Genomic DNA, 12,512 nt, shown 5'->3' with positions numbered 1-12,512 from the left:
AGAGACACTGCTGAGTTTTGTGTTCACAAGTGCTTCTCTTTGGGGTTGTATCATGAGTGCCTTTTTTTTCAAAAGAGGAGACCCTGGAACCCCATTGGATGGATTTAGCTGGCAATTTAATGTACCGAGAAATAGAGCTCATAGAGAGGCACTCACTTGATTTCTGAATGACATCAGTGTTTTTCTTTGTGGATATTTCTGCTGACTGCTGAAACCATGGGTTCCAATATCCATAAGAGGTTTCTAGGCTGATAAAGATCTGTGTGTCTTTTTTTTCCACGGATTTTGGAATTACCCTAACAGTTGCATCGACTTGACTGTTTAAAATCAGTAAGTGCTTCTAGTTGGGGCAGTTCCGATTGACAATAGGCACAAAATAAATTCGGAGACATTTTCCAGTTATCTGCTTTTTTCTATTTTATCTTGCGTTAACGTTGGTATTACTTAACTCACGATCGGGAAACCCCAAATCAAAGATCTAATGATTGTCGACTTAAAAAGTGCTTCTCTTTGGGGTCGTCTTGGTTGTGAGTTCTTCGGCACGAAGACAAACCTAAGCAGTATCAATGCACATGTTCCGTGGAACTGGCTAAATGAGTAAAGTTGTAACCAAAATGACCCTAATGTTAGCACTGACTTGAGGTGCGATTGCAGTAAGTGCTACTTGTTGGAGAAATTTTGCAGACCAATGAAGCGAAAGCCTTATCAAAGATATATGAGGACAAATGAAAATTAATCTTTAGGATAACCAAGACTAGTTATTTGATGGAAGTCCCACCCCTAACTTAAATAAGGACTTGACTCTTTAAGTCAGTAAGTGGTTGTTGCTGGAGATGGCTGTGGAGGACACATTTTACTGACATGAGAAAGGATCCAACATGTTCTCCCATTCCGTCCAGGATTCTGCTTTGAGATCATGAAGTCATCATTATGAACCTAAGAAGAGCATTGACTTTATTGTTGCAGAAATATTTGTTTTTGGGCACATTTAGATGACCTCAAATGGAAACACTAGTGATTCAGACACTCACAAGTGCTTCTCTTTGGGGTTGTCTCAAGTTGCGAGTTATTTGAGTCAAGACAAGTCAATTTGCAGATGAAATTTTGACAATACAGGCTGAAAGAAGGAATGGACGGATACAAACACTTGCTTGTGCACTCAAAACACAAAGCGCTCCATCCTGGCTGGTTGTGTATGTATGAAATCCCTACCATCCTTGAAGATATTGTTCAGAAAAGATCCAACATGTTCGTGCATTCTGTCCAGGAGTCTGCTTTGACATCATGTCATGAAGTCATCATTATGACCCTAATAAGAGCATTGACTTTATTGTTGCATTAAGTAAGTGCTACTTGTTGGGGTGGTTTTGCCTGACGAAATTTCACACGAGGTGAGAGAGCAAACATGACGGTCAACATTTAGATCACCTCAAATGGAGACACTGCTGATTTTTGTGTTCACAAGGGCTTCTCTCTGGGGTTGTCTCATGAGTGACTTTGTCCTCAAAGGAGGAGAATCCCCAGCTCTTCTGTATAGACTTTGCTGAGCCTTCAAATGTATCGGTGATACTTCCTTGACAGAGACCCACACTTAATGTCTGCATGACGGATGTGCTTTTCATTGGGATGTTTTTGCTGACTGCTGAAATCATTGGTTCCCATATTGATATGATGCTTCTCAACTGCTCCAGTCAGTTCTAATTGTTTCATTTTCAATCTGTTCCCATTAAATAAGGTTCACCATATCCCATTACGTTCCAGGAGTATATGAGGGGTCTTTGGCAGAAAGGTATCTTGGTGTCAACACGCTGGTCTAATTCTTCATCAATTAACTCCTTTCCAGTCTTGATTCAGTTGTCATCGGCAGCCACCAGGTGGTAACGTGTTTGAGCAAAGTCTTTGCATACAAATGTGGCATTCAAAGTAAGTGAAAAGTCTGGTGAGAATGAGCAGTGACGACAGTCGTTTCATCAGAAGCGAGTGTGATGCTTTGGCGGCCATCGTCAAGATCGTTGAAACTTCCAGAAGAAGGAGGTGGAGGGGTACAGTGAAAGGGCTGTTAGTCTGCATTATAAGAAGCACAGTTGGTGCCGGACTCACAGTTTCCATTGCTGGCACGGGAAATCGCAGGATACGAAGGAAGGATTCGCCACAAGACTGAAGTGATCGACAGGAGGAAAGAAGGTAGATAATTGCAAAGGTATACCCATCCAAATTTAGCATTGACTTGGCACTTTACCGGACTGAGCTGTAATTTAACTTTTGTAATATTGAATACTGTGTAAACAACTCACCCTCAGATAACCGCAAATCAAAGTACCAATGATTGTCAAATTCAAAAGTGCTTCTCTTTGGGGTCGTCTTGGTTGTGAGTTCTTCGGCACACAGACAAACCTAAGCAGTATCAATGTACATGTTCCGTGGAACTGGCTAAATGAGTAAAGTTGTAACCAAAATGACCCTAATGTTAGCACTGACTTGAGGTGCTATTGCAGTAAGTGCTACTTGTTGGGGTAATTTTGCAGACCAATGAAGCGAAAGCCTTATCAAAGATATATGAGGACAAATGAAAATTAATCTTGAGGATAACCAAGACTGGTGTTTTGATGGAAGTCCCACTCCTAACTTAAATAAGGGCTTGTCTCTTTAAGTTAATAGCTGTTTTTTTGGGGGGGAAAGCCGCACTTATGGTTGTTGGTGATGAAGGACGCATTTAACAGACCGTATGAGAAGAAACATTTGTTTGTTGGCACATTTAGATAACCTCAAATGGAGACACTAGTGATGCACAAACTCACAAGTGCTTCTCTTTGGGGTTGTCTCAGTTGCGAGTTATTCCAATCAAGACAAGATGATTTGCAGATTAAATTTTGACAATACAGGCTGAAAGAAGGAATGGATAGATACAAACACTTGCTTGTGGACTAAAAACACTATGCGCTCCATCCTGGCTGGTTGTATGTGTATGAAATCCCAACAATCCTTGAAGATATTCTTTCGAAAAGATCCAAGAAGTTCCTGCATTCTGTCCAGGATTCTGCTTTGACATCATGTCATGAAGTCATCATTATGACCCTAATAAGAGCATTGACTTTATTGTTGCATGAAGTAAGTGCTACTATTTGGGGTAATTTTGCAGACCAATGAACGACGGCCTTTCTTTATAAAAGATATATGAGGACAAATGAAAATTAATCTTGAGGATAACCAAGACTGGTGTTTTGATGGAAGTCACACGCCTAACTTAAATAAGGGCTTGACTCTTTAAGTTAATAGCTTGTTTATTTTTGGGGAAAGCCGCATTTATGGTTGTTGGTGATGAAGGACGCATTTAACAGACAGTATGAGAAGAAACATTTGTTTGTTTGCACATTTAGATGACCTCAAATGGAGACACTAGTGATGCACATACTCACAAGTGCTTCTCTTTGGGGTTGTCTCAGTTGCGAGTTATTCGAATCAAGACAAGAGGATTTGCAGATCAAATTGTGAAAATACAGGCTGAAAGAAGGAATGGATAGATACAAACACTTGCTTGTGGACTAAAAACACTAAGCGCTCCATCCTGGCTGGTTGTATGTGTATGAAATCCCAACAATCCTTGAAGATATTCTTTCGAAAAGATCCAAGAAGTTCCTGCATTCTGTCCAGGATTCTGCTTTGACATCATGTCATGAAGTCATCATTATGACCCTAATAAGAGCATTGACTTTATTGTTGCTTTAAGTAAGTGCTACTTGTTGGGGTGGTTTTGCCTGACGAAATTTCACACGAGGTGAGAGAGCAAACATGCCGGTCAACATTAGAGACACTGCTGAGTTTTGTGTTCACAAGTGCTTCTCTTTGCGGTTGTATCATGAGATCCTTTTTTTTTCAAAAGAGGAGACCCTGGAACCCCACTGGATGGATTTAGCTGGCCATTTCACGAACCGAGAAATAGAGCTCATAGAGAGGCACTCACTTGATTTCTGAATGACATCAGTGTTTTTCTTTGTGGATATTTCTGCTGACTGCTGAAACCATGGGTTCCAATATCCATAAGAGGTTTCTAGGCTGATAAAGATCTGTGTGTCTTTTTTTTCACGGATTTTGGAATTACCCTAACAGTTGCATCGACTTGACTGTTTAAAATCAGTAAGTGCTTCTAGTTGGGGCAGTTCCGATTGACAATAGGCACAAAATAAATTCGGAGACATTTTCCAGTTATCTGCTTTTTTCTATTTTATCTTGCGTTAACGTTGGTATTACTTAACTCACGTTCGGGAAACCCCAAATCAAAGATCGAATGATTGTCGACTTAAAAAGTGCTTCTCTTTGGGGTCGTCTTGGTTGTGAGTTCTTCGGCACGAACACAAACCTAAGCAGTATCAATGCACATGTTCCGTGGAACTGGCTAAATGAGTGAAGTTGTAACCAAAATGACCCTAATGTTAGCACTGACTTGAGGTGCGATTGCAGTAAGTGCTACTTGTTGGGGAAATTTTGCAGACCAATGAAGCGAAAGCCTTATCAAAGATATATGAGGACAAATGAAAATTAATCTTTAGGATAACCAAGACTAGTTATTTGATGGAAGTCCCACCCCTAACTTAAATAAGGACTTGACTCTTTAAGTCAGTAAGTGGTTGTTGCTGGAGATGGCTGTGGAGGACACATTTTACTGACATGAGAAAGGATCCAACATGTTCTCCCATTCCGTCCAGGATTCTGCTTTGAGATCATGAAGTCATCATTATGAACCTAAGAAGAGCATTGACTTTATTGTTGCAGAAATATTTGTTTTTGGGCACATTTAGATGACCTCAAATGGAAACACTAGTGATTCAGACACTCACAAGTGCTTCTCTTTGGGGTTGTCTCAAGTTGCGAGTTATTCGAGTCAAGACAAGTCAATTTGCAGATGAAATTTTGACAATACAGGCTGAAAGAAGGAATGGACGGATACAAACACTTGCTTGTGTACTCAAAACACAAAGCGCTCCATCCTGGCTGGTTGTGTATGTATGAAATCCCAACCATCCTTGAAGATATTGTTCAGAAAAGATCCAACATGTTCGTGCATTCTGTCCAGGAGTCTGCTTTGACATCATGTCATGAAGTCATCATTATGACCCTAATAAGAGCATTGACTTTATTGTTGCATTAAGTAAGTGCTACTTGTTGGGGTGGTTTTGCCTGACGAAATTTCACACGAGGTGAGAGAGCAAACATGACGGTCAACATTTAGATCACCTCAAATGGAGACACTGCTGATTTTTGTGTTCACAAGTGCTTCTCTTTGGGGTTGTCTCATGAGTGACTTTGTCCTCAAAGGAGGAGAATCCCCAGCTCTTCTTTACAGACTTTGCTGAGCCTTCAAATGTATCGGTGATACTTCCTTGACACAGACACGCACTTAATGTCTGCATGACAGATCTGCTTTTCATTGGGATGTTTTTGCTGACTGCTGAAATCATTGGTTCCCATATTGATATGATGGTTATCAACTGCTCCAGTCAGTTCCGATTGATTCTTTTTCAATCTGTTCCCATTAAATAAGGTTCACCATATCCCATTACGTTCCAGGAGAATATGAGGGGTCTTTGGCAGAAAGGTATCTTGGTGTCAACACACTGGTCTAATTCTTCATCAATTAACTCCTTTCCAGTCTTGATTCAGTTGTCATCGGCAGCCACCAGGTGGTAACGTGTTTGAGCAAAGTCTTTGCATACAAATGTGGCATTCAAAGTAAGTGAAAAGTCTGGTGAGAATGAGCAGTGACGACAGTCGTTTCATCAGAAGCGAGTGTGATGCTTTGGCGGCAATCGTCAAGATCGTTGAAACTTCCAGAAGAAGGAGGTGGAGGGGTACAGTGAAAGGGCTGTTAGTCTGCATTATAAGAAGCACAGTTGGTGCCGGACTCACAGTTTCCATTGCTGGCACGGGAAATCGCAGGATACGAAGGAAGGATTCGCCACAAGACTGAAGTGATCGACAGGAGGAAAGAAGGTAGATAATTGCAAAGGTATACCCATCCAAATTTAGCATTGACTTGGCACTTTACCGGACTGAGTTGGAATTTAGCTTTTGTAATATTGAATACTGTGTAAACAACTCACACTCAGATAACCTCAAATCAAAGTACCAATGATTGTCAAATTCAAAAGTGCTTCTCTTTGGGGTCGTCTTGGTTGTGAGTTCTTCGGCACACAGACAAACCTAAGCAGTATCGATGTACATGTTCCGTGGAACTGGCTAAATGAGTAAAGTTGTAACCAAAATGACCCTAATGTTAGCACTGACTTGAGGTGCTATTGCAGTAAGTGCTACTTGTTGGGGTAATTTTGCAGACCAATGAAGCGAAAGCCTTATCAAAGATCTATGAGGACAAATGAAAATTAATCTTGAGGATAACCAAGACTGGTGTTTTGATGGAAGTCACACGCCTAACTTAAATAAGGGCTTTACTCTTCAAGTTAATAGCTGGTTTATTTTTGGGGAAAGCCGCATTTATGGTTGTTGGTGATGAAGGACGCATTTAAAAGACCGTATGAGAAGAAACATTTGTTTGTTTGCACATTTAGATGACCTCAAATGGAGACACTAGTGATGCACATACTCACAAGTGCTTCTCTTCGGGGTTGTCTCAGTTGCGAGTTATTCCAATCAAGACAAGACGATTTGCAGATCACATTTTGACAATACAGGCTGAAAGAAGGAAGGGATAGATACAAACACTTGCGTGTGGACTAAAAACACTAAGCGCTCCATCCTGGCTGGTTGTATGTGTATGAAATCCCAACAATCCTTGAAGATATTCTTTCGAAAAGATCCAAGAAGTTCCTGCATTCTTTCATGGATTCTGCTTTGACATCATGTCATGAAGTCATCATTATGACCCTAATAAGAGCATTGACTTTATTGTTGCTTTAAGTAAGTGCTACTTGTTGGGGTGGTTTTGCCTGACGAAATTTCACACGAGGTGAGAGAGCAAACATGCCGGTCAACATTAGAGACACTGCTGAGTTTTGTGTTCACAAGTGCTTCTCTTTGGGGTTGTATCATGAGTGCCTTTTTTTTCAAATGAGGAGACCCTGGAACCCCACTGGATGGATTTAGCTGGCCATTTAACGAACCGAGAAATAGAGCTCATAGAGAGGCACTCACTTGATTTCTGAATGACATCAGTGTTTTTCTTTGTGGATATTTCTGCTGACTGCTGAAACCATGGGTTCCAATATCCATAAGAGGTTTCTAGGCTGATAAAGATCTGTGTGTCTTTTTTTTCATGGATTTTGGAATTACCCTAACAGTTGCATCGACTTGACTGTTTAAAATCAGTAAGTGCTTCTAGTTGGGGCAGTTCCGATTGACAATAGGCTCAAAATAAATTCGGAGACATTTTCCAGTTATCTGCTTTTTTCTATTTTATCTTGTGTTAATGTGGGTATTACTTAACTCACGATCGGGAAACCCCAAATCAAAGATCTAATGATTGTCGACTTAAAAAGTGCTTCTCTTTGGGGTCGTCTTGGTTGTGAGTTCTTCGGCACGAAGACAAACCTAAGCAGTGTCAATGCACATGTTCAGTGGAACTGGCTAAATGAGTAAAGGTAGCACTGACTTGGGGTGCGATTGCAGTAAGTGCTACTTGTTGGGGTAATTTTGCAGACCAATGAAGCGAAAGCCTAATCAAAGATATATGAGGACAAATGAAAATTAATCTTTAGGATAACCCAGACTAGTTATTTGATGGAAGTCCCACCCCTAACTTAAATAAGGACTTCACTCTTTAAGTTAGTAAGTGGTTGTTGCTGGAGATGGCTGTGGAGGACACATTTTACTGACATGAGAAAAGATCCAACATGTTCTCCCATTCCGTCCAGGATTCTGCTTTGAGATCATGAAGTCATCATTATGAACCTAAGAAGAGCATTGACTTTATTGTTACAGAAATATTTGTTTTTGGGCACATTTAGATGACCTCAAATGGAAACACTAGTGATTCAGACACTCACAAGTGCTTCTCTTTGGGGTTGTCTCAAGTTGCGAGTTATTCGAGTCAAGACAAGACGATTTGCAGATCAAATTTTGACAATACAGGCTGAAAGAAGGAATGGACGGATACAAACACTTGCTTCTGGACTAAAAACACAAAGCGCTCCATCATGGCTGGTTGTATGTGTATGAAATCCCAACAATCCTTGAAGATATTCTTTCGAAAAGATCCAAGAAGTTCCTGCATTCTGTCCAGGATTCTGCTTTGACATCATGTCATGAAGTCATCATTATGACCCTAATAAGAGCATTGACTTTATTGTTGCTTTAAGTAAGTGCTACTTGTTGGGGTGGTTTTGCCTGACGAAATTTCACACGAGGTGAGAGAGCAAACATGCCGGTCAACATTAGAGACACTGCTGAGTTTTGTGTTCACAAGTGCTTCTCTTTGCGGTTGTATCATGAGATCCTTTTTTTTTCAAAAGAGGAGACCCTGGAACCCCACTGGATGGATTTAGCTGGCCATTTCACGAACCGAGAAATAGAGCTCATAGAGAGGCACTCACTTGATTTCTGAATGACATCAGTGTTTTTCTTTGTGGATATTTCTGCTGACTGCTGAAACCATGGGTTCCAATATCCATAAGAGGTTTCTAGGCTGATAAAGATCTGTGTGTCTTTTTTTTCACGGATTTTGGAATTACCCTAACAGTTGCATCGACTTGACTGTTTAAAATCAGTAAGTGCTTCTAGTTGGGGCAGTTCCGATTGACAATAGGCACAAAATAAATTCGGAGACATTTTCCAGTTATCTGCTTTTTTCTATTTTATCTTGCGTTAACGTTGGTATTACTTAACTCACGTTCGGGAAACCCCAAATCAAAGATCGAATGATTGTCGACTTAAAAAGTGCTTCTCTTTGGGGTCGTCTTGGTTGTGAGTTCTTCGGCACGAAGACAAACCTAAGCAGTATCAATGCACATGTTCCGTGGAACTGGCTAAATGAGTAAAGTTGTAACCAAAATGACCCTAATGTTAGCACTGACTTGAGGTGCGATTGCAGTAAGTGCTACTTGTTGGAGAAATTTTGCAGACCAATGAAGCGAAAGCCTTATCAAAGATATATGAGGACAAATGAAAATTAATCTTTAGGATAACCAAGACTAGTTATTTGATGGAAGTCCCACCCCTAACTTAAATAAGGACTTGACTCTTTAAGTCAGTAAGTGGTTGTTGCTGGAGATGGCTTTGGAGGACACATTTTACTGACATGAGAAAGGATCCAACATGTTCTCCCATTCCGTCCAGGATTCTGCTTTGAGATCATGAAGTCATCATTATGAACCTAAGAAGAGCATTGACTTTATTGTTGCAGAAATATTTGTTTTTGGGCACATTTAGATGACCTCAAATGGAAACACTAGTGATTCAGACACTCACAAGTGCTTCTCTTTGGGGTTGTCTCAAGTTGCGAGTTATTTGAGTCAAGACAAGTCAATTTGCAGATGAAATTTTGACAATACAGGCTGAAAGAAGGAATGGACGGATACAAACACTTGCTTGTGCACTCAAAACACAAAGCGCTCCATCCTGGCTGGTTGTGTATGTATGAAATCCCAACCATCCTTGAAGATATTGTTCAGAAAAGATCCAACATGTTCGTGCATTCTGTCCAGGAGTCTGCTTTGACATCATGTCATGAAGTCATCATTATGACCCTAATAAGAGCATTGACTTTATTGTTGCATTAAGTAAGTGCTAGTTGTTGGGGTGGTTTTGCCTGACGAAGTTTCACACGAGGTGAGAGAGCAAACATGACGGTCAACATTTAGATCACCTCAAATGGAGACACTGCTGATTTTTGTGTTCACAAGGGCTTCTCTCTGGGGTTGTCTCATGAGTGACTTTGTCCTCAAAGGAGGAGAATCCCCAGCTCTTCTGTATAGACTTTGCTGAGCCTTCAAATGTATCAGTGATACTTCCTTGACAGAGACCCACACTTAATGTCTGCATGACGGATGTGCTTTTCATTGGGATGTTTTTGCTGACTGCTGAAATCATTGGTTCCCATATTGATATGATGCTTCTCAACTGCTCCAGTCAGTTCTAATTGTTTCATTTTCAATCTGTTCCCATTAAATAAGGTTCACCATATCCCATTACGTTCCAGGAGTATATGAGGGGTCTTTGGCAGAAAGGTATCTTGGTGTCAACACGCTGGTCTAATTCTTCATCAATTAACTCCTTTCAAGTCTTGATTCAGTTGTCATCGGCAGCCACCAGGTGGTAACGTGTTTGAGCAAAGTCTTTGCATACAAATGTGGCATTCAAAGTAAGTGAAAAGTCTGGTGAGAATGAGCAGTGACGACAGTCGTTTCATCAGAAGCGAGTGTGATGCTTTGGCGGCCATCGTCAAGATCGTTGAAACTTCCAGAAGAAGGAGGTGGAGGAGTACAGTGAAAGGGCTGTAAGTCTGCATTATAAGAAGCACAGTTGGTGCCGGACTCACAGTTTACATTGCTGGCACGGGAAATCGCAGGATACGAAGGAAGGATTCGCCACAAGACTGAAGTGATCGACAGGAGGAAAGAAGGTAGATAATTGCAAAGGTATACCCATCCAAATTTAGCATTGACTCGGCACTTTACCGGACTGAGCTGTAATTTAACTTTTGTAATATTGAATACTGTGTAAACAACTCACACTCAGATAACCGCAAATCAAAGTACCAATGATTGTCAAATTCAAAAGTGCTTCTCTTTGGGGTCGTCTTGGTTGTGAGTTCTTCGGCACACAGACAAACCTAAGCAGTATCAATGTACATGTTCCGTGGAACTGGCTAAATGAGTAAAGTTGTAACCAAAATGACCCTAATGTTAGCACTGACTTGAGGTGCTATTGCAGTAAGTGCTACTTGTTGGGGTAATTTTGCAGACCAATGAAGCGAAAGCCTTATCAAAGATATATGAGGACAAATGAAAATTAATCTTGAGGATAACCAAGACTGGTGTTTTGATGGAAGTCCCACTCCTAACTTAAATAAGGGCTTGTCTCTTTAAGTTAATAGCTGTTTTTTTGGGGGGGAAAGCCGCACTTATGGTTGTTGGTGATGAAGGACGCATTTAACAGCCCGTATGAGAAGAAACATTTGTTTGTTGGCACATTTAGATAACCTCAAATGGAGACACTAGTGATGCACAAACTCACAAGTGCTTCTCTTTGGGGTTGTCTCAGTTGCGAGTTATTCCAATCAAGACAAGATGATTTGCAGATTAAATTTTGACAATACAGGCTGAAAGAAGGAATGGATAGATACAAACACTTGCTTGTGGACTAAAAACACTATGCGCTCCATCCTGGCTGGTTGTATGTGTATGAAATCCCAACAATCCTTGAAGATATTCTTTCGAAAAGATCCAAGAAGTTCCTGCATTCTGTCCAGGATTCTGCTTTGACATCATGTCATGAAGTCATCATTATGACCCTAATAAGAGCATTGACTTTATTGTTGCTTTAAGTAAGTGCTACTTGTTGGGGTGGTTTTGCCTGACGAAATTTCACACGAGGTGAGAGAGCAAACATGCCGGTCAACATGAGAGACACTGCTGAGTTTTGTGTTCACAAGTGCTTCTCTTTGGGGTTGTATCATGAGTGCCTTTTTTTTTCAAATGAGGAGACCCTGAAACCCCACTGGATGGATTTAGCTGGCCATTTAATGAACCGAGAAATAGAGCTCATAGAGAGGCACTCACTTGATTTCTGAATGACATCAGTGTTTTTCTTTGTGGATATTTCTGCTGACTGCTGAAACCATGGGTTCCAATATCCATAAGAGGTTTCTAGGCTGATAAAGATCTGTGTGTCTTTTTTTTCACGGATTTTGGAATTACCCTAACAGTTGCATCGACTTGACTGTTTAAAATCAGTAAGTGCTTCTAGTTGGGGCAGTTCCGATTGACAATAGGCACAAAATAAATTCGGAGACATTTTCCAGTTATCTGCTTTTTTCTATTTTATCTTGCGTTAACGTTGGTATTACTTAACTCACGATCGGAAAACCCCAGATCAAAGATCTAATGATTGTCGACTTAAAAAGTGCTTCTCTTTGGGGTCGTCTTGGTTGTGAGTTCTTCGGCACGAAGCCAAACCTAAGCAGTGTCAATGCACATGTTCCGTGGAACTGGCTAAATGAGTAAAGTTGTAACCAAAATGACCCTAATGTTAGCACTGACTTGAGGTGCGATTGCAGTAAGTGCTTCTTGTTGGGGTAATTTTGCAGACCAATGAAGCGAAAGCCTTATCAAAGATATATGAGGACAAATAAAAATTAATCTTGAGGATAACCAAGACTAGTTATTTGATGGAAGTCCCACCCCTAATTTAAATAAGGACTTGACTCTTGAAGTCAGTAAGTGGTTGTTGCTGGAGATGGCTGTGGAGGACACATTTTACTGACATGAGAAAAGATCCAACATGTTCTCCTATTCCGTCCAGGATTCTGCTTTGAGATCATGAAGTCATCATTATGAACCTAA

This window comes from Aulostomus chinensis, chromosome 9 (genome assembly GCF_037954235.1).
Source record: "Aulostomus chinensis isolate RoL2024-O1b breed Wild chromosome 9, RoL_Achi_v1.0, whole genome shotgun sequence".
NCBI lineage: Eukaryota > Metazoa > Chordata > Actinopteri > Syngnathiformes > Aulostomidae > Aulostomus > Aulostomus chinensis.
This window is presented reverse-complemented; position numbering follows the sequence as displayed.